The sequence below is a fragment of the Salvelinus namaycush genome, chromosome 8 (genome assembly GCF_016432855.1).
Source record: "Salvelinus namaycush isolate Seneca chromosome 8, SaNama_1.0, whole genome shotgun sequence".
Classification (NCBI taxonomy): Eukaryota; Metazoa; Chordata; class Actinopteri; order Salmoniformes; family Salmonidae; genus Salvelinus; species Salvelinus namaycush.
In genome coordinates this window covers 43387186-43409561 of record NC_052314.1, presented here as the reverse complement: position 1 = coordinate 43409561, position 22376 = coordinate 43387186, and the positions used below count along the sequence as shown (strand labels likewise).

General features: G+C 45.8%; 1 pseudogene; it reads right to left on the bottom strand.

The window, feature by feature from the left end:
* The window catches only part of LOC120052132, a 192581-nt pseudogene that overhangs the window by 107721 nt on the left and 62484 nt on the right, over positions 1 to 22376 (bottom strand).

Sequence of the window (22376 nt, the reverse complement as noted above, 5' to 3'; positions counted from 1 at the left end):
AGTAGTTCTTAGATGACCAAAAGTTAAGTTAATGTATTCGCTTATATGCCTTCAGAATGAGGTTCTAATTCTCAACACCCCCTTGTGTTGAGGGCTAAAATGACTAAAATGACTAAAAAGCAGAAAAGGCTAAAAAGCTCTATTTGGGAAAAAGTCAGAACCATTACATGGAGGCATGAATGCGCTTTAGTGATGTGGTCAATTGTTTGCTGACTCATATTATTATTTATTTATTCAGGGGAATAAGACCATGGTCCCATTCCCAAGGGTGCCCTGAACACAACAATACAACAACCAATACAATGTTAAACAGCAGTCAACACAAAACACATTTTTAAAAAACTGTTATAGTCCTCAGCTACTACTATGGCTCCTTAATTAACACCCTAAAATGCCTAGGCGACACCACAACATCTAATTGTGATGAGTTCTGCAAATTGTTCCAGCAGTGAGGCTCATTAAAACTGAAAACAGATTTAGCTAATTCGGTGGAGACCCGAGGAACCTCAAGAGATAACCAACCCTGTGAACGGGTTTGGTAAGTTATGTTTTTATTCTTCAACGATGAAGTTAGGTAAGTCGGAAGCTTGTGTAGTAGAGCTTTGTAAACAAAAAGGGAATAGTGAAGTGATCAACGGGACTTTAATGAGGACCAGCCAACCTTTTGATACAGGATGCAATGATGAGTATTAAAACGGTCACCTATAATATAATGGCTGTCTGCAGATTGAGCTAAGGGCCTCTCATTACCGAAACACACATTTCTCATAATATGTTCTTTTTAGGTCAATTTCGGTAATGAGAGCCTTCATTTTGGTGATGATAATACGATAATTCTAATATATAGTCAATGGGTGTGCTGTGCTGGTAACTTTATTTAATTACTAAGAACACTTCTTAAACCTATTGTATAGATTTTTTGTAAAACGGTTATTTGATTAAGTAGGGTTTGTCATGAAATATGGGGTGTATAAACCCCATTTAACTTACTTCAAGCCACAAATCATTTGGGATTAATAAATTGCACACTTTGATGATTTGTTGGGATACTGAATCTCTGATAGAGATCAGTACAGTTTTTCAATGGCAAACTATGCAACACTCATTACCGAAACATGCAGTCTCATCTCCGAAACCTGTTTATCATTACCGTAATGCACCAATATTTAAGAAATATTAAAAGAAAACGCATTTGAGCTTAATCTGGTAGTGTGACCTTTGTTCTTTATCCAAATATGTGTAGATAAATAAAATAAACAACATGTATACACAAGTGAATGTGACAAAAAAATGTTTTAAAGGTTGTGTTATGGTAATGAGATAAATTATGAAATAAATATTAATTAGTTTTTTTATTACATTTTAAATATTACATTTTTTACTCAGGCCTTTTCATTCGTGGCGTAATGTCAACAATTTATTTGTTCATTATGTTGTTGAAAATTGTTGCAGTAACGATAATTTTTGCGTGGGTAGTTGAAGAAATTGGGTTAACATGTATAATATCTGATCAAAAAAACATAATAATAATTAAGAAATGGATAAGTACAAATCCTAATCTCAGTGATCTAAGAGGAAATTTAGTAAAAAATGACACTTGAGAATTTTCGTGAGAATGACCCTGTCACGCCCTGATCTGTTTCACCTGTCTTTGTGATTGTCTCCACCCACCTCCAGGTGTTACCCATTTCCCCCATTAGTCCCTGGGTATTTATTCCAGTGTTCCCTGTTTATTTGTTGCCCGTCCGTCTTGTCTTGTCAAACAGCGTGTTTTTCCGTGCGCCTGCTTTCTCTTATCTATCTTTTGCTAGTCCTCCCGGTTTTGACCCTTGCCTGCCTTGACTCTGAACCCGCCTGCCTGACCATACTGCCTGCCCTGACCTCGAGCCTGCCTGCCACTCTGTACCTCCTGGACTCTGACCTTGTTATGATCTTTTGCCTGTCCACGACCATTCTCTTGCCTGCCCCTTGGATTATAATAAATATCAGAGACTCGAACCATCTGCTTCTCGTGTATGCATCTGGGTCTCGCCCTGTGCCCTTATAGACCCAGATGCACCTTTATAGTAAGTGTCTTTAGAGCATTGGGCCACTAACCGGAAGGTTGCTGGATCGAACCCCCAAGCTGACAACTTAAAATACTGTCCTTCTGCCCCTGAGCAAGCCAGTTAACCCACTGTTCCCCGGGCACCGAAGACGTGGATGTCGATTAAGGCAGCCCCCCGCACCTCTCTGTTTCAGAGGGGTTGGGTTAAATGCGGAAGACACATCTCAGTTGAATACATTCAGTTGGACAACTGACGAGGTACCCCCTTCCCCTTTACAACCCCCCCTTCTCTTTCTAAGGCCTTCCTCTCTCGCTCGCTCAGGGTAGCCATACAGGCCCCAAATTAGGGTCAATCTCAGAAACATTGCTCTGTTTTTCTCTCTCACTCTCTTGCTCCCTCTCTCTCTGCCAGGGTAGCCATATAGGCTCCAAATTAGGATCAATTAGAGACATTTGGTGTAGTAGAAACTTCCTTTTCCACTTTTTCTTTCAATCAGTTTGGTTGAATAACAATGTTAGGGATAAAATAATACACACAGACAGTGCTGTGGAGGGATTAGAGGTTTAGAGTTCCTAAATAACAGTTGCAATAGGAAAATAAATGAACACCCAACAATTAATCTCCCAACCAACCCCAGCATGCCAAAGTGTTACACAAGGCCCTGTCCATGATTTGGGCTATTTGAGTGTGATCCTGTAACCCAGGCTTTAAGCTCCCTGATGGGACTCCAAGGCCTTTAAATACCAAATGCATTCCTGTCTATTTGCACAAAATACTAGGCTACTTACCTGCTTGCAATGCAATACTTCAACCATTAGAAACTGTGCGTATGCATAGTCTAAAGTTTGTGGAAAGCTAAGCGTATTCTCACGTCAAGTTCACTTTTTATGAATGCCAGCTTTTGCATGAAACCTGGCATGTTTTGGGGTATATTTTGTACGTACTCAACATTTTTTTTAAACGAGGCCTCTGATGCTGTCACCAGAGTCCTAGGGAAACAGATGAACAAGACAGTCAGTGCAAGCAACACTACTGAACTCAGTCACTCACTAGGCTGCTGAGACGAAGTCAAGCATTCAACACTAGGTACGCCCGTGCACTGAGACAGAATGGAATCTCTGGGCACAGGACTATAGAAAGAACTATCCTCCAGCAGGTAGGAGTAACACCAGAGGAAAGAGAATCAGTTTGACATGTAAGGTATGATATCCAACCCGCCCAAGGGTTTTATATCTTATCATAGGCTGGTCTGCACTTTCCGGTGTTTCACTGTGAGGAGGTAGCAGCAAACTCAACATTTAGTTAGAAAAACTATCCTTAGCTAGTAGCCAGCTTGATGGCTGAACTACAGTAGAGTGAAGTTGCCTTCTCTCTCTAACACCTGCTCAGAAGAGAACAATAGCTACCGTAACTCCCCTGGTGTCTTAGAAGCATCTTGTCATATCGCAGAAATGCACGCACACACACACGCATGCACACGCACACACAGACACACACACCTTATTGACCTTCTCTGTGTTAAACTGGCACCCTGGTTATTGTAATTCACACCTCAACCGTGTCCCTCAACTCTTTGTTAATATTACCATGCTGCTATCGTGAGGACCTGTTCTTATGCAATAGTCACATCACCAGCAATTTCCATCGGGAACAGCAGTTACTGTAATATACGTGCTATTCATTGACCATTAGATTGAGCAGTGGGTATACAGGGGATGAGTATACATTCCGTATTCCCCTCAGCAGAATTATGCACAGAGACTGGACCACGCATGATTATTTGGCTTGTAATCTCAATAAACAATCTCAATGGAAGGCATTTCCCCAGCCCAGATAAATACACTATTCTGGACATTCGGGAGGTTCAGTGTGCCTGGTAATTAACATGTAACAGAAAGTAATAATAATGTAAATTGTACAGTACAATGTTGTTGCTGCATACTGTACAAAGAGAGGTTCAAATCACCAAGTAGATAAACCAGACATAATAGTCAACGGCTGTAGCTTGCATCTTTGATTTCTAGCTCTGGCTGGTAACAATTATAGATTATAACTTTGACATGGTATTTCGCTTTAACAGCAACTATGTTGTGCTTCATAAACAAAGGACAGGATGGTTACACTCTATTTGTAGTCCATTATTTCCTGGTACTTAGCCTACATCGTCGACATTACATGGTAACATAACAGTTCTCTAATAACTATTTGGTTTTGGTATTTTATTAGCATCCCCATTAGCTGTTGCAAAAGCAGCAGCTACTCTTCCTGGGGTCCACACAAAATATGAAACATAATACAGATTGACATAATACAGAACAGCAACAGACAAGAACAGCTCAAGGACAGAACTACATACATTTATTTGTGGCTAATTTCAGTTCAGTGTTTTTCTGTGCGTGCGTAAAGAAATGCAGACTTACGTATGGGGGCGTGTCCAAACTGTCTGTGTTGACAACCACTGGAGGTGGGTTTGCCTGTAACAGAAAACAAAAATTAACTCAGTTTTGGTTTTCAAAATATTTAGTGAAAAAATACATTTTTTTTCACCTCGCGATTACCCTGGTAGTATGTTGCAAAAGCTTCACACAGCAACAACAAAAAATAAATAAATTTGGCGAAGCCCCCCCCAAAATTTGTGAGACAAAATAATCACTTACTCTCCGCATGTTTTGGTAGAACATTTTGAAAGCATCGGCTAGAGATTATCACGGCAGAATGGGTCCATATGCGACATGACATGGTGTTCTGTTGTGCCGAACTCCTGAAGCTTGAAGCCTACAGCTATGGCGTCGACCCAAACACCCCCAACTACAGCCTTAATAACGGACAACTCCTCCTGGCACTTCACTGGGCTGATCTCTCCTACAGGTCTGGAGGTAAAAACAACCACCCGAAGCTGAATATCTCTCCAGAAACACTCATCCTTCAAACCCAACCACCCCCACCAAAACAGAAGCCAAATGGGAGGGGTGTAAAAAAAAACAGAGGGGAGGGGTGTAAAAAAAAACAGTAACAGAAAAGAGGAGGGAAAAAAAGAAGAGAGTATGACCTGTGACATGGGTGACCAGGGTGCGGGTGGAGAGAAGGGTGGAGAGATGGCAGGAATGGTCTCAGCTGGTATAAGGATCACAGGGATTATGGGTACGGGGGGCGGGACCACCACATCTGGCTGCCAAACAATGGCAATGGAGGTCGAGGGTCAGGGTACAGCACATATAGACACACAGGCAGAATACACAACTACACACAACACATCACATGATGAAGGGCAAGAAGGGAGGGAGGAAGAGATGGAGAGAGAGAGATAGAAAGAGAGTGGGTGAGAGAGAGAGAGAGAGAGAGAGAGAGAGAGAGAGAGAGAGAGAGAGAGAGAGAGAGAGAGAGAGAGAGAGAGAGATTGAATGAGTGGGTGAGTGAGAGAGAGAACAGGTGAGAGAAATTGAAAGAGAGAAATTGAGAGAGAGAGAGAAAATATGATAATGTTCTGAGTGATGATAATGTGGTAGTGAGGGAGGATTGTCTGGATTGTCTAGTGGCAGCTGCTGAGGGCTCAAATGTGTGCGTAGATTATGGAGAGGGGGATGAGAGGAGAAAATGGAGAGAGAGAAGAATGGGCTGAACCACCCAGCATCAGAGAGGCTATCAAAGTGCATCCATTGATAAGATTTTGGGGATTTGGTGTGTTGTTCTGTGCGACCGAGGATTCAGTGAGTATTTACTACTGTGTTACTGACCGAGTACTAAGAACGATGTGAACATCCTTGCCTCTTCTGACCTCACCCTTTCCCAGTCTCCTCCCACTCACAAGGCAGGCAATACAATTGACCTCATCTTTTCTAGAGGCTGTTCTCCTACTAATCTCACTACAACCCCCTTCCAGGTCTCTGATCACTACTTTGTTTCCTTTTCCCTCTCCCTCTCCTCCAACCCTAGCCAATCAGCCCCTACCCAGATGGTCATGTGCGCTGTCACAATCTTTGTTCTCTCTCCCCCACTACTCTCTCCTCTTCTATCCTATCATCTCTCCCTTCTGCTAAATCATTCTCCCTCCTGTCTCCTGATTCTGCCTCTTCAACATTACTCTCCTCCCTTTCCGTATCCTATGACTCGCACTCTCCCCTTTCCTCCCGGCCGGGTCGTCCCTCCCCTCATGCTCCATGGCTGAATGACTCATTGCGAGCTTACAGAACAGGGCTGCGGGCAGCTTACCTTCTCTTCCTCTGTATCCAGTGCTAAAGCCACTTTGTGTCACTTTAAATTTCAAGCTTCTGCCTCCATTTCCCTAGTAAGATCCTCCCTCCTTAATCCTCCACCCCTCCCCCTCCCTCTCTGCGGACAACTTTGTCAACCACTTTGAGAAGAAGGCTGACTACATCCGCTCCTCATTCACTCAGCCTATTGAGTCCACTAGTCCCACTCACACAGAACTACCCTATGCCTTGAACTCTTTCTCCCCTCTCTTCAGATGAACAATTGACCACTCTAATGTCAACAACTACAGACTAGCATCCCATCATTATTGTATTTCCGAAATACTCAAGATAACTCTCTCGTTATCTTTCTCAGAACGATCTTCTTGACCCTAACCAGTCAGGCTTCAAGATGGGTCACTCAACCGAGACTGCTCTTCTCTGTGTCATGGAGGCTCTCCACACTGCCAAAGCTGACTCTCTCTCCTCTGTTCTCATATTCCATATTCCTTCTATCCACTGCCTTTGGCATCGTGAACCATCCGTTCCTGCCCCCACCCTCTCAGAGCTGGGTGTCTGAGGCTCTGAACACTCTTGGATTGCATCCTATCTGGCAGGATCTGTGTTTGCACCACGTGCTCTCACAACTGGTGTCCCTCAGGGCTCAATTCCAGTCCCTCTCCTCTTCTCTCTATACACCAAGTCATATACTTACATGGTCTCTATCATTGCTATGTGGATGTCACTTAACTACTCGTCACCTTCCTCCCTTCTGAAAGTCAGGTGGCGACACGCATCTCTGCATGCCTGTCAGACATCTCAGCTTTGATGTCGGCCCACCACCTCAAGCTCAACTCTGACAAAACAGAGCTGCTTTTCGTCCCGGGGAAGGCCTGCCCACTCCAAGACCTCTCCATAACAGTTGACAACTCCACGGTGTCCCCTTTCCCAGAGTGCAAAGAACCTTGTCGTGACTAGGGCTGTTGCAAAGACCATATGACCGCCACACCGGCGGTCACAAGTCAGGAAGGCAGTCAAATTCTACATGACCATTTAGTCACGGTAATTAGGCTTCTGCAAGCTCTGATGCAGCTGATGGTAATTAGTAGCCTACCAAACTTGCTAACTGCCTGGTACTCAGCACTCCTCCATTCGCTATTTAAGTGCATAAATGACTGTCATGAGCGTTGTATAAATAATCGGACCAAGACGGACCAATCGGACCAAGACGCTATGGGAGTCCCATAGGGTGGCGCACAATTGGCCCAGCGCCGTCCATGTTTGGCTGGGGTAGGCCGTCATTGTAAATAAGAATTTGTTCTTAACTGACTTGCCTTGCCTAATAAAGGTGAAATATTTTTTTTTTTAAATGTGGTCAGCAATCAGTGCATTCCTCTCAAAGAATTCAGCATCTCTCTATTCTTTCCATATAAATGTCAGCATCAGTCCAAACAACATAGTCTGCATACAAGGCGTTGCATGTGTTCATCTGGCATTGAATGTAGTAGTAGTATGTGTGTGTGTGTGTGTGTGTGTGTGTGTGTGTGTGTGTGTGTGTGTGTGTGTGTGTGTGTGTGTGTGTGTGTGTGTGTGTGTGTGTGTGTGTGTGTGTGTTTTTAAGGTAAGGATCCCATCATCTCCTGCTTCCAGACATTTCACTCCTCCATGCTCGTCTCCTGGTTCGACAGGATCTTCCCTCTGTCAGAAAGGACATTTGATTCCTGCACAGCTGATTCCACAGCAATCCCAACTGACAAGTCCAACTGGACTGGCACCAATTAAGGGTCGGCCTACTGCTTGTTGATGAATACACCCGACTTCATCATTTCTAAGTTCTCATGAGAGCAGGTCGTCATGCTCTGATACTGAGCTTGTGCAAGTTTTTTATGGGAGAAACCCCATACAGTGGCTGCAGAGTTGAATTTGCTCACTTCGGGGTAGAAGGGCGCTAGAGGAAATAGAAATTCCCGACACTCGAAGGAGGAGGAGACGGTGCTATAGAGGACAGCGTGCGAGATACCTGAGGAGACTATGTTGGAGAGTGGATAAATCGCCTCTACCCCTCCGTTAAATTGGCGAACGTGCAATCACTGGATGACTTCCGTTTGAGACTATCCTATTGATCTGAAGAACTGTAATATCCTATCTTTCTCAGACGTGCATTGGTGTCGTGGCTGAACAAGGACATGGTAAACATAAATCTAGCGGGATTTTCTATATAATCGGCAGGACAGAACGGTGGCATTGTGTAAGCTCCGGGGAGGGGGTGTGTGCCTCTTTGTCAACAACAACTGATGCGCGATATGTAATATTAAGGAAGCCTCAAGGTTCTGCTCACCTTAGTTAGAATACCTCGTGATAAGCTGTAGATCATATCATTTACCAAGAGAGTTTTCATCTATATTTCTCATAGCTGTCTATTTACCACCAAAAACCGATGCTGGCACTAAGACCGCACTCAACAAGCTGTAGAGGGCTATCAGCAAACAAGAAAATGCTCACCCAGAGGCGGCGCTCCTAATGGCCGGTGATTTTAATGCAGGAAAACTGAAATCTGTTTAACCTCATTTCTACCAGCATGTCAAGTGTGCAACTAGAGGTCGAAAAAAAACTCTAGATCAACTTTACTCCACACACAGAGATGCATACAAAGCTCTCTCTCGGCCTCCATTTGTCAAATCTGACCATAACTCTATCATTCTGCTCACAAGCAAAAACTCAAACAGGAAGTACCAGATCAATACAGAAGTGGTCCGATGAAGCAGATGCTAAGCTACAGGACTGTTTCGCTAGCACAGACTGGAACATTGTGGAATTTACCACATCAGACACCGGCTTCATTAATAAGTGCATCGATAGACCCTTTCCTCAGTACTTTGTTGAAGCACCTTTGGCAGCGATTACACACTTGAGTCTTCTTGACTATGACGCTACAGGCTTGCCACACCTGTATTTGTGGAGTTTCTCATTATGGGGTATTGTGTGTAGATTTCTGAGGATTTTTTTGTATTTAATCCATTTTAGAATAAAGCTGTAACGTAACAAAATGTGGAAAAAGTCGAGGGGTATGAATACTTTCCGACGGCAATGTATGTCAAATACACTTACCCTAGCTGCCAAGATATGGATCCCATTTCGGATTGTCACCCTCACTTGTCTCACCCATCCAGAAATTAAAAAAATGGTATGCCTGTAAGTTAACAATGTTACAGTAGCTAACAAATGGATACAAATCCACATTTTGGGACCATTCCGTTTTAGCTATGTTGTACGGATCTGTACGTTTTCGAATATCACTCTTTTTTCTGGATCAGAGAGATTTGAAACATATTTTTTCCATCATCGCAAACGGGCTGTGCTATTCTTCCACCAGTAAGACTCTGGTATTCCAACATGGCCCCTTGTGTAGTTTCTAGGCGATTTCAGACACAACTGCAACCCCTCTATATGAGACACATGGCCGTTCCATCCTCAGAGCTAACACGTGCTCCTCTCCAACCTCAAAATGTAAATCAAACTCATTGACAGTTTTCCCCAGTGGACCGAATGTTAATCTGATCTGCCAGTTGGCTCCATTGACAAAAGTGACCGTGCTTTAGCTATAACCAAGCATGACGGTGGTATATAATGATGATGAGTGGAGCTTAGTGGTGTACTGAACGCACACACACACTAGCACTCACTTCCATCATCATGAAGTGCTTTGAGAGACTAGTCAAGGACCATATCACCTCCACCCTACCTGACACCCTAGACCCACTCCAATTTGCTTTCCGGAACCAATAGGTCCACAGACGACGCAATCGCAATCACACTGCCCTAACCCATCTGGACAAGAGGAATACCTATGTAAGAATGCTGTTCATTGACTACAGCTCAGCATTTAACACCATAGTACCCTCCAAACTCGTCATTAAGCTCGAGACCCTGGGTCTCGACCCCGCCCTGTGCAACTGGGTTCTGGACTTCGTGACAGGCCGCCCCCAGGTGGTGAGGGTAGGAAACAACATCTCCACCCAGCTGATCCTCAACACTGGGGCCCCACAAGGGTGTGTTCTCAGCCCTCTCCTGTACTCCCTGTTCACCCACGACTGCGTGGCCATGCACGCCTCCAACTCAATCATCAAGTTTGCAGACAACACTACAGTGGTGGGCTTGATTACCAACAACGACGAGACGGCCTACAGGGAGGAGGTGAGGGCCCTCTGAGTGTGAGGTTATTTTCCTGACACCACACTCCATGTCAACAAAACAAAGGAGATGATCGTGGACTTCAGGAAACAGCAGATGGAGCATCCCCCTATCCACATCGACGGGACAGTAGTGGAGAAGGTGGAAAGTTTTAAGTTCCTCGGCATACACATCACGGACAAACTGAAATGGTCCACGCACACAGACAGCGTGGTGAAGAAGGCGCAGCAGCGCCTCTTCAACCTCAGGAGGCTGAAGAAATTTGGCTTGTCACCAAAAACACTCAAACTTTTACAGATGCACAATCGAGAGCATCCTGTCGATTATAAGAACCGTAAGGCTCTCCAGAGGGTAGTGAGGTCTGCACAATGCATCACCGGGGGCAAACTACCTGCCCTCCAGGACACCTACACCCCCGATGTCACAGGAAGGCCAAAAAGATCATCAAGGACAACAACCACCCGAGCCACTGCCTGTTCACCCCGCTATCATCCAGAAGGCGAGGTCAGTACAAGTGCATCAAAGCAGGGACCGAGAGACTGATAAACAGCTTCTATCTCAAGGACATCAGACTGTTAAACAGCCATCACTAGCATTGAGTGACTGCTGCCAACATACTGACTCAATCTCTAGCCACTTTAATAATAAAAAATTGGATGTAATAAATGTATCACTAGCCACTTTAAACAATGCCACTTTATATAATGTTTACATACCCTACATTACTCATCTCATATGTATATAGTGTACTCTATACCATCTACTGCATCTTGCCTATGCCGTTCCGCCATCGCTCATCCATATATTTGTATGTATATATTCTTATTCATTCCTTTACACTTGTGTGTATAAGGTAGTTGTTGTGAAATTGTTAGATTCCTTGTTAGATATTACTGCACGGTCGGAACTAGAAGCACAAGCATTTCGCTACACTCGCATTAACATCTGCTAACCATGTGTATGTGACAAATGACATTTGATTTGTAGACAGACAGACACACACAAACACATATGCACAGTACACACACACACATCACATACGCACACACACACAGCATTACTCTTTTACTATTGCTCAGCAGATTCCTAATGCTGAGAGCCCAGGGCCCCCTGAGAGAAAGGGGTGGAGACACTTTAAACACAACATCCAAAACAAGTTGAACTGAACTTCACATTTAAGTGCCTTGGACGAGAACACAAACCTAGCTGATGGTCCATTAATCTCCATTATTAACTTCCATTCAAGATCTGGTTTACAGACTGGAAGGACTTCAGTAACACTTAAACTGGGATAGACAGAGGTTGCCCCTGATACTGACACACACACCCCCTGCCCTCCACCCACTCTAGATATGTAATTGAAGGAAACTTCTAGCTCAAGTGATACACTGAGTATACAAAACATTTGATAACATAGACTAACCAGGTGACTCCAGGTGAAAGCTATGATCCCTTATTGATGCCACTTGGTAAATCCATTTCAGTCAATGTAGATGAAGGGGAGGAGACAGGTTAAAGAAGGTTTTTAAGCCTTGAGACAATTGAGACATGGATTGTGTATGTGTGCCATTCAGAGGGCGAATGGGCAAGACATAAAATGTAAGTGCCTATGAACGAGGTATAGTAGTAGGTGCCATGCACACCGGTTTGGGTCAAGAACTGCAACGCTGCTGGGTTTTTCCCCCTCGACAGTTTCCCATGTGTATCAAGAATGGTTCACCACCCAAAGGACACCCAACAAACTTAACACAACTGTGGAAAGCATTGGAGTCAACGTGGGCCATCATCCCTGTGGAGTGCTTTCGGTACCTTGTAGAGTCCTTGCCCCGGCGAATTGAGGCTGATCTGAGGAGAAACTCAATATTAGGAAGGTGTTCCTAATGTTTGGTATACTCAGTGTATAGCAACACCTCATAGTTTATATGCAGCGGTGATGCATCACTCTCATATTGTGGTTAATGAGTGGTCCTGCATGGCTCGGTTGGTAGAGCATGGTGCTTGCAACTCCAGAATTGTGGGTTTGATTCCCAGAACCACTCATACGTAAAGATGTTGCAAGCGTGACTCAAGCCGTATTTATATTGTGACGTATTTCAGTACGTTGTCTTGCCACGCTACTGAACGGACAAGTTTAGTGTTTGTAACGCAAGATGGAGGAGAGCATGTCTCTCGTCAGAGATCGCACTTATTTTTCTGTATTATTTTGCCTATCTTAATATGATATTTTTATGGGCCAGTCTGAGATATGGCTATTTCTTTGCAACTCTGCCTAGAAGGCCAGCATCCCAGAGTCGCCTCTTCACTGTTGACGTTGAGACTGGTGTTTTGCGGGTACTATTTAATGCAGCTGCCAGTTGAGGACTTGTGAGGAGTCTGTTTCTCAAACTAGACACTAATGTACTTGTCCTCTTGCTCAGTTGTGCACCGGGACCTCCCTTTACTCTTCCTATTCTGGTTAGAGCCAGTTTGCGCTGTTCTGTGAAGGGAGTAGTACACAGCATTGTACGAGATCTTCCGTTTCTTGGCAATTTCTCGTATAGAATAGCCTTCATTTCTCTGAACAAGAATAGACTGCCGAGTTTCAGAAGAAGTTCTTTGTTTCTGGCCATTTTGAGCCTGTAATCGAACCAACAAATGCTGATGCTCCAGATACTCAACTAGTCTAAAGAATGACAAAAGGGTTTTCCAATGATCAATTAGCCTGTTAAAATTATAAACTTGGATTAGCTAACACAGCTTTTCATTGGAACAGGAGTGATGGTTGCTGATAATGGGCCTCTGTACGCCTATGTAGATATTCCATTAAAAATCTGCCATTTCCAGCTACGATAGTCATTTTCAACATTAACAATGTTTGCACTGTATTTCTGATCAATTTGATGTTATTTTAATGGACAAAAAATGTGCTTTTCTTTCAAAAACAAGGACATTTCTAAGTAACCCCAAACTTCCAAACGGTAGTGTACCTACAGGGCTTCTACCACCTTGGTCCCCTGTGCACACACACATACCTGGGGTGGTTTCTCCAGTGACAGTGTGGCCCATGGGGTGTCATCGGTCCACCAGCCACTCTGCCTGTGTGTGGCCCGGACCTTGGCCTTGCTCTTGGTAGGACTCTTCCTTACGCTGTCCCTCAGGTTGGTGAACTTGACCCGGCTCTTAGACATGGAGGCGGGCAGCGTGCAGGAGCTATAGTTTCTCTGGGGGCTCTGTAGGGGGAGCGGTTGCAAGAGCAGCGGGTGGAGGTTCAAAGGAGGGGTGTTGGGTATCTGCTCCATCTGGTGAGGATGATTGTGGTAGTGGTGATGATGGTGCTGCTGCTGTTGTTGTTGTAGTTGATGGTGGTGTATCTGTTGTTGTTGGTCGTGTTGTAATGCCTGCTGTTGGAGCTGCTGGTGGTGATGAATCTGTGGCTGTTGTTGGTGCTGTAGCTGAAACTGTAGCTGTTGGGGGTGTTGAATCTGCATCTGTGGTTGTTGGAGCTGCTGTTGGAGCTGGATCTGCTGTTGTTGGTGGTGTTGTTGCGGTCTGTGGATCAGACCCAGCTGGCTCTGGGTCTGCTGGAGCCTCTGTTGGGTGTGTTGGACCCGGGGCTGGTTCTGGTTCCCCAGGGCCTGGTTCCCAGGCAACCTACCCTGCCCGGAGACCACCTTTCCTGGGCTGAGACTGCAACCCTCAGGGCTTCCGCAGCAGTACTCGTGATTATGGTAGTAGGTGGTCATGGCTGGGGCTTAGACGAAGGTCCAAGGTAGGTCCAAGAAAAGATGTAGCAATGGTAGAGTTGGAGATGGAGATGAGGAGTAGGTACAGTAGAAAGCCTGGTATTCCTCTTCGGTCTCATGTAGCAGGCTAGCTAGCGGTGTATAGCGTGCTACCAGTGAGAGAGACCACAGCACAGCAGCACAACAGAGATATCCAGTCTCCAGTCTTATCCTCTGGCTACAGCACAGATATATCCAGTCTCCAGTCTTATCTTCTGGCTACAGCCCCCTCTCTCCACTCTCTCTCTCTCTTTCTCTTCTGCACTGCTTCCCTCTCAGATCGTTCAGCATCTCTGCCTCTCCATCTCTCTATCGCTTTCCCTCTCCCTCGCTCACCAATTAATGAGATCCAGTGGGCACTGCACATGACAGCACACAGGCATGAATAATCAATGTTGAGCCGGGACTGTGATACGGGGATCAGGGCTCGTCGGTGGACAGTGGCTGACCCTCCATGCTCCCTACAATGGGAGGAGGAGTGTGATAGTTACCTGTCAAACTCACATCTACATTCACAGGCTTTTGTTTCTCTTTTCATGAAAGCATTAGCAGTGTTTCCCCTATATTAATTTTGAAGCAGTGGAGACTGCGCTATTGGCCACACCCACCCCCCCCTACAAAAAAAGATCAAATAGAAAACGCTGACTAGTGAACGCTTCTAAAGTACGGGAAGTTTAACAGTGTGTGTGTGTGCGCATTTGGATGTGTGTGAAGAAGAGCCCACAGTTTCTCCAGTGTGTCTGTCCTCCTGACGTCCATCCTTAGAGAGAGGTTTATTTAGCCTGATACAATAGTGTTTAACAGGATGGAAGGCAACAGGTGACCAGTCATGACCAGCTGTGGGTCTATTCTGTATGACGACACAGAGACAACACGCTACAGCAGGCGCTAAGAGAACAGAAGTGTGTCATGATGGATGTGGGACTGTACATACTGTACAGAGAATGAACCTCTAAGACAACTCTAGAGTTATTCCTGACATACACTCTGTACTAATTCTGCTACATATCTCTAAAGGATACACCATTAGATATAGAGATACATTAGACACATGATGTGGTACATTTCCTCAATGTGCGTTTAATATTTGTAAATCACAAGCATCTATGGGACAAACAATACCTCGGGTCATATGACCAAAGCAAAGACATATATGCTTAGTATTTCATGTTTATTAAAATGATATATAGCACTGTGCCTTTCTAGCAGTCATATACTAAAACTCTACAGTGCCTTGCAAATGTATTCATCCCCCTTGGTGTTTTTCCTATTTTGTTGCATTACAACCTGTAATTTAAATGAATATTTCTTTGGAGTTCATGTAATGGACATGCACAAAATATTCCAAATTGGTGAAGTGAAATTTAAAAAACAAAATTCTAAAAAATAAAACACTAAAAGGTTATGCGTGCATATGTATTCACCCCCTTTGCTATGAAGCCCCTAAATAAGATCTGGTGCAACCAATTACCTTCAGAAGTCACATAATTAGTTAGATTGCACACAGGTGGACTTGATTTAAGTGTCACATGATCTCAGTATATATACACACCTGTTCTGAAAGGCCCCAGAGTCTGCAACACCCCCAAGCAAGCGGCACCACCAAGCAAGCGGCACCATGAAGACCAAGGAGCGCGCCAAACAGGTCAGGGACAAAGTTATGGAGAGGTACAGATCAGGGCTGAGTTATAAAAAAATATCTGAAACTTTGAACATCCCATGGAGCACCATTAAGTCCATTATTAAAAAATGGAAAGAATATGGCACCACAACAAACCTGCCAAGAGAGGGCCGCCCACCAAAACTCACGGACCAGGCAAGGAGGGCATTAATCAGAGAGGCATCAAAGAGACCAAAGATGACCCTGAAGGAGCTGCAAAGCTCCACAGCGGAGATTTGTGTATCTGTCCATAGGACCACTTTAAGCCGTACACTCCACAGAGCTGGGCTTTACAGAAGAGTGGCCAGAAAAAAGCCATTGCTTAAAGAAAAGAATAAGCAAACACGTTTGGTGTTCGCCAAAAGGCATGTGGGAGAGTCCCCAAGCATATGGAAGAAGGTACTCTGGTCAGTTGAGACTAAAATTTAGCTTTTTGGCCATCAAGGAAAACGCTATGTCTGGCACAAACCATAGAATACCATCCCCACAGTGAAGTATGGTGGTGGCAGCATCATGGTGGTGGCAGCATCATGCTGTGGGGATGTTTTTTGTCGACAGGGACTGGGAAACTGGTCAGAATTGAAGGAATGATGGATGGCGCTAAATACAGGGAAATTCTTGAGGGAAACCTGTTTGTCTTCCAGAGATTTGAGACTGGGATGGAGGTTCACCTTCCAGCAGGACAATGACCCTAAGCATACTGCTAAAGCAACACTCGAGTGGTTTAAGGGGAAACATTTCAATGTCTTGGAATGGCTTAGTCAAAGCCCAGACCTCAATCCAATTGAGAATCTGTGGTATGACTTAGAGTGCTGTACACCAGTGGAACCCATCCAACTTGAAGGAGCTGGAGCAGTTTTGCCTTGAAGAATGGGCAACAATCCCAGTGGCTAGATGTGCCAAGCTTATGGAGACATACCCCAAGAGACTTGCAGCTGCAATTGCTGCAAAAGGTGGCTCTACAAAGTATTGACTTTGGGGGGGGGGTGAATAGTTATGCACGCTGAAGTTAGTTTTTTCGTGTTATTTCTTGTTTGTTTCACAATAAAACATATTTTGCATCTTCAAAGTGGTAGGCATGTTGTGTAAATCAAATGATACAAACCCTCCAAAAAATCTATTTTATTTCCAGATTGTAATGCAACAAAATTCCAAGGGGGTGAATACTTTCGCAAGCCACTATAGGGCTCCAAGGTAGGTAGCATTAATGTGTGTCATGGCTAGCCCTCACCAGAGAAATTTGAACTGTTTACTTGTTCCATTGTAACGCACAGAGAGACACATAGACAGGCTAGTACATGAGAGTCTTTATAAAGAGCCAACACTAGTGCTGAGGGCACTGAGAAAGAAAGAAAGAAATGAGAACTGTAACCCAGAGTGAGAAAGAATAAGACTGAGTGAGAAAGAGAGATGAGAGTGAGTGAAACCGAGAGACAAAGGGGAGGACTGCAAATCAGGGTAAGAGAGAAGGGGAAGAGCAAGAGGTCTCTACTGTACGTGAAGTACTAACCCTATAGGCAATTTTATTCTGCCAGTTAAAGTGGCTACGAAGAATAGGTTAGCATCTCACCGCTAAAAACACCACTCTGACAAAGGACAGCCCTGAAAGACCAGTAATTGCATTAAAAAGAAAGAGAGAGGGGGGGGGGGGGGGGGGAGAAAGAGAAAGAAATGGACAAAGTGTGTCAGATATACTGGAAGTAGTGTACAGGAACCCTTCAAATACAATGACTGAAAAGAACAACTTCATGTGAATCTGTGTAAAATGTGTAATTATTAACCTAACACAAAGGCACGGCAAGCGAGGGAGAGATACACTTACTACAGGAATGGGTAATAACAAATAATGGACTGCATTCACACAGCATTTTCACCCAAGGTCTCAAAGCACCTTGTAAAGTATGGGGATAACCCAACCCAACCCAACCACACCCGCTGGATGGTTTCTGTAGCACTTTATGTGACGTCATGTACAGGGGGCTGTATGGTTTAGGGGTTTCAAACTTTCATGCACTGTGAACCATCTGAGGCCTTTCAGACTGTCTTGTGACCAACCCAATATTACTGCTCACAATGTAGCATTACGCTGTATGTTCTGGGGCTCTCTCTTTGGGAACCACTGTAGTAATGGCTCTCCCATTAGCAGTCACTGGAGAAAGCATACCAAGACTAAACACCAGGGGGCTCTTCAGGCCCACAAGGACCGGCACTTACACTAGCCTATAAGGATGAAGCTTCTCATAGACACTGATCTAAGATCAGCTTTGTGCTTCCCCTGCCGAATGGTTAGGATTAAGATTCAGAAAGGGGAAACTAATCCTAGATCTGTGCCTACAGGCAACTTCTACAAAGTGCGGCCACAGGGCGGCAGGTCGCCTAGTGGTTAGAGCGTTGGGCCAGTAACCACAAGGTTGCAAGATCGAATCCCTGAGCTGAGAAGGTAAAAATCTGTTGTTCTGCCCCTGAACAAGGCAGTTAACCCACTATTCATAGGCTGTCATTGTAAATAAGAATTTGTTCTTAACTGACTTTGATAGATCCAGGAGAATCTCCACATCATCTGAAGAGCTTTCATATACATCACTTACTCCAGTCCCATTGCAGTGACTGGCTGGGAGAAGTGATATTGTAACTTTATCGAGAGCCAACAGAAACTCAATTCTGCTCAGGGTTCTAGGTGTGCAGAGTAGGATTATGCTGGCACAGTAAATCTAATATATCCAGTGTACAGTAAACTGGAGGCAACGGTATCTAGGCCTGCCTAGGTAAGGGCAAAGGTACTCTCATTTGGGCATGAGACAGTTCTCTGAGAGTAAGGCAATGCCTTGGTGGAAATAACTTGGCACTGAGAATTCAAGGAGATTATATGGGAAAGCGAGAGAGCGTGTGTATGTGGTGCGTGTGGGAGAGTTGATGTGCGAGGTAGAGTGAGTCTCCGTCCCACACAGTGAGCGTGACGCAGTGATAACACAACCACAAACTGTCCGATCTGCACTGACCCTCCCTCCCTTTTTCATTGTTGTTGATATTTTCACTGCACTGTCAAGAGGAGAGCTCGCAAGTAAACAATGTACCGTTTACACCCCGCTGTATACTGTGAATATGACTAATAAACCTTGATTTGATTGGAGCCAAGACTAACAAAATAACACAACAACAGTTGGCACTTCTGTGTGTGTGTGTCTGCATCTGTCTGAATTCGTGTTTGTCTAAGTGTGTGATGTGTCTAAGCATGTGTGTGTGTGTGTGTCCATCATACAGAGCAGATGGCTGGTAGGGAGAAGGGAGAGCAGAGGAGGGTTATTATTTGATTGAGGTGAGCTGCCTTCTGGTGTTGGTGTCACGTTCCTGACCTGTTTTCCTTTGTCATGTATTTGTTTTAGTTGGTCAGGGCGTGAGTTGGGTGGGTTGGTCTAGGTTTGATTTTCTATGTTGGGATTTTGTGTTCGGCCTGGTATGATTCTCAATCAGAGACAGCTGTGAATCGTTGTCCCTGATTGAGAATCATACAAAGGCAGCCAGGGTTTCACTTGTGTTTTGTGGGTGTTTGTTCCTGTGTCAGTGTTTGGGCCACACAGGACTGTTTCAGGTTAGTCACGTTTGTTGGTTGTTGTATTTTGTAGTGTTTGTTGTTTTCCCATTAAAATATGAATACTTACCAATCCGCATCTTGGTCTGATCCATGCTCCTCCTCGTCTGAGGAGAACGACTACGACAGCCGTTACAGTTGGATACAGCATCACTGCCTAGCCATCGAAACTGCACCACCATGTGTATGTGTGTTTAAACACGTGTGCCCAACACGCACCAGCACAACCCTCAGCTAGCGGAGTCAAAATAAATAAACAAACAATACAACACTTGCTTCCTCAGACGAGGAGGAGCATGGATCGGACCAAGATGCGGATTGGTAAGTATTCATATTTTAATGGGAAAACAACAAACACTACAAAATACAACAACGAACAACCGTGACTAACCTGAAACAGTCCTGTGTGGCCCAAACACTGACACAGGAACAAACACCCACAAAACACAAGTGAAACCCTGGTTGCCTTTGTATGATTCTCAATCAGGGACAACGATTCACAGCTGTCTCTGATTGAGAATCATACCAGGCCGAACACAAAATCCCAACATAGAAAATCAAACCTAGACCAACCCACCCAACTCACGCCCTGACCAACTAAAACAAATACATGACAAGGGAAAACAGGTCAGGAACGTGACAGAACCCCCCCCTTAAGGTGCGAACTCCGGGCGCACCAGCACAAAGTCTAGGGGAGGGTCTGGGTGGGCGTCTGTCCACGGTGGCGGCTCTGGCGCTGGTCGTGGTCCCCACCCCACCATAGTCAACCCCCGCTTCCGTGGCCTCCTCCCAATATTCACCCTCCATGTCAATCCCACTATTCCAAAGGGCAGTAACAGACTGAGGGGTAGCACCTGACTGAGGGGTAGCACCTGACCGAGGGGTAGCACCTGACTAAGGGGCAGCACCGGACTAAGGGGCAGCACCAGGATAAGGGGCAGCACCAGGATAAGGGGCAGCACCAGGATAAGGGGCAGCTCCGGACTGAGGGACGGCAGCTCCGGACTGAGGGACGGATCCTGGCTGGATGACTCTGGCGGATCCTGGCTGGCGGAAGGCTCTGGCGGATCCTGGCTGGCGGAAGGCTCTGGCGGATCCTGGCTGGCGGAAGGCTCTGGCGGATCCTGGCTGGCGGAAGGCTCTGGCGGATCCTGGCTGGCGGAAGGCTCTGGCGGATCCTGGCTGGCGGAAGGCTCTGGCGGATCCTGGCTGGCGGAAGGCTCTGGCTGGTCCTGGCTGGACGGCTCTGGCTGGTCCTGGCTGGACGGCTCTGGCTGATCCTGGCTGGACGGCTCTGGGCTGGAGACACGCACCACAGGGAGAGTGCGTGGAGGAGGAACAGGGCTCTGGAAACGCACTGGAAGCCTGGTGCGTGGTGTTGGCACTGATGGTACTGGGCTGGGGTGGGAAGGTGGCGCCGGATATACCGGACCGTGAAGGAGGACCCGCGCTCTTGAGCACCGAGCCTCCCCAACCCTACCAGGTTGAATGGTCCCCGTAGTCCTGCCAGTGCGGCGAGGTGGAATAGCCCGCACTGGGCTATGCAGGCGAACCGGGGACACCACCTGTAAGGCTGGTGCCATGTACGCCGGCCCGAGGAGACGTACTGGAGGCCAGATATGTTGGGCCGGCTTCATGGCACCCGGCTCGATGTCCAACCTAGCCCTCCCAGTGCGGCAAGGTGGAATAGCCCGCACTGGGCTAAGCACGCGTACTGGGGACACCGTGCGCTCCACCGCATAACACGGTGTCTGACCAGTACGACGCCCTCTCACTCCACGGTAAGCCCGGGGAGTTGGCTCGGGTATCCAACCCGGCTTCGCCACACTCCCCTTTAGCCCCCCCCCCCCAAGAAATTTTTGGGTGAGCCTCTCGGGCTTCCAGCCGCTCTGCCTTGCTTTCGCCTCATAATACCTCCTCTCCGCTTTCGCTGCCTCCAGCTCCGCTTTGGGGCGGCGACACTCCACTGGCTCTGCCCAGGGTCCTTTACCGTCTAGGATTTCCTCCCAAGTCCATTCCTCTTTTCCCCATTGCTGTTGTTCTTGCCTTCCTTCTCCAATCCGCTTGGTCCTGTTATGGTGGGTGTTTCTGTAACGGCTGTCGTAGTCGTTCTCCTCCTCAGACGAGGAGGAGCATGGATCGGACCAAGATGCGGATTGGTAAGTATTCATGTTTTAATGGGAAAACAACAAACACTACAAAATACAACAACCAACAACCGTGACTAACCTGAAACAGTCTGTGTGGCCCAAACACTGACACAGGAACAAACACCCACAAAACACAAGTGAAACCCTGGCTGCCTTTGTATGATTCTCAATCAGGGACAACGATTCACAGCTGTCTCTGATTGAGAATCATACCAGGCCGAACACAAAATCCCAACATAGAAAATCAAACCTAGACCAATCCACCCAACTCACGCCCTGACCAACTAAAACAAATACATGACAAAGGAAAACAGGTCAGGAACGTGACAGGAACAGTATGGATCATTTTCGTTCCAGGTTCCGTTTCTGTTCCCTGAACCGGTTCCAACCACTGGATCCCTGAATATGAACCTGAGTGATAGAGTGATAAAGAGCTGTTGTAACCAGAGCAGGCGAGGAGAGGAGGTGCTGTCATTGGAGCTTAATGGACGCGTTGCTGAAAGGAGCTCACAAAGACTAAGCCTTTACTCTTTTAAAACTACAAATGACTTATAAATTAGCTGCCACCATTCACAGGGCCTCTGGAAATACACTAGCCCTGACAGTGGAGAGATATGGTGACGAACAGTAGCTAGAGATGCTAACGCTTATACACAGAATGACCTACCTATTCCCTCAGGTAGGCTACACACTACACCCATCGCCTGAGATAGATACAGGGGAGTAAAGGGGATTCCTTCTGGGATAGAGAGAGAGGAGACAGTTTCACTAGAATAAACTACTTTCT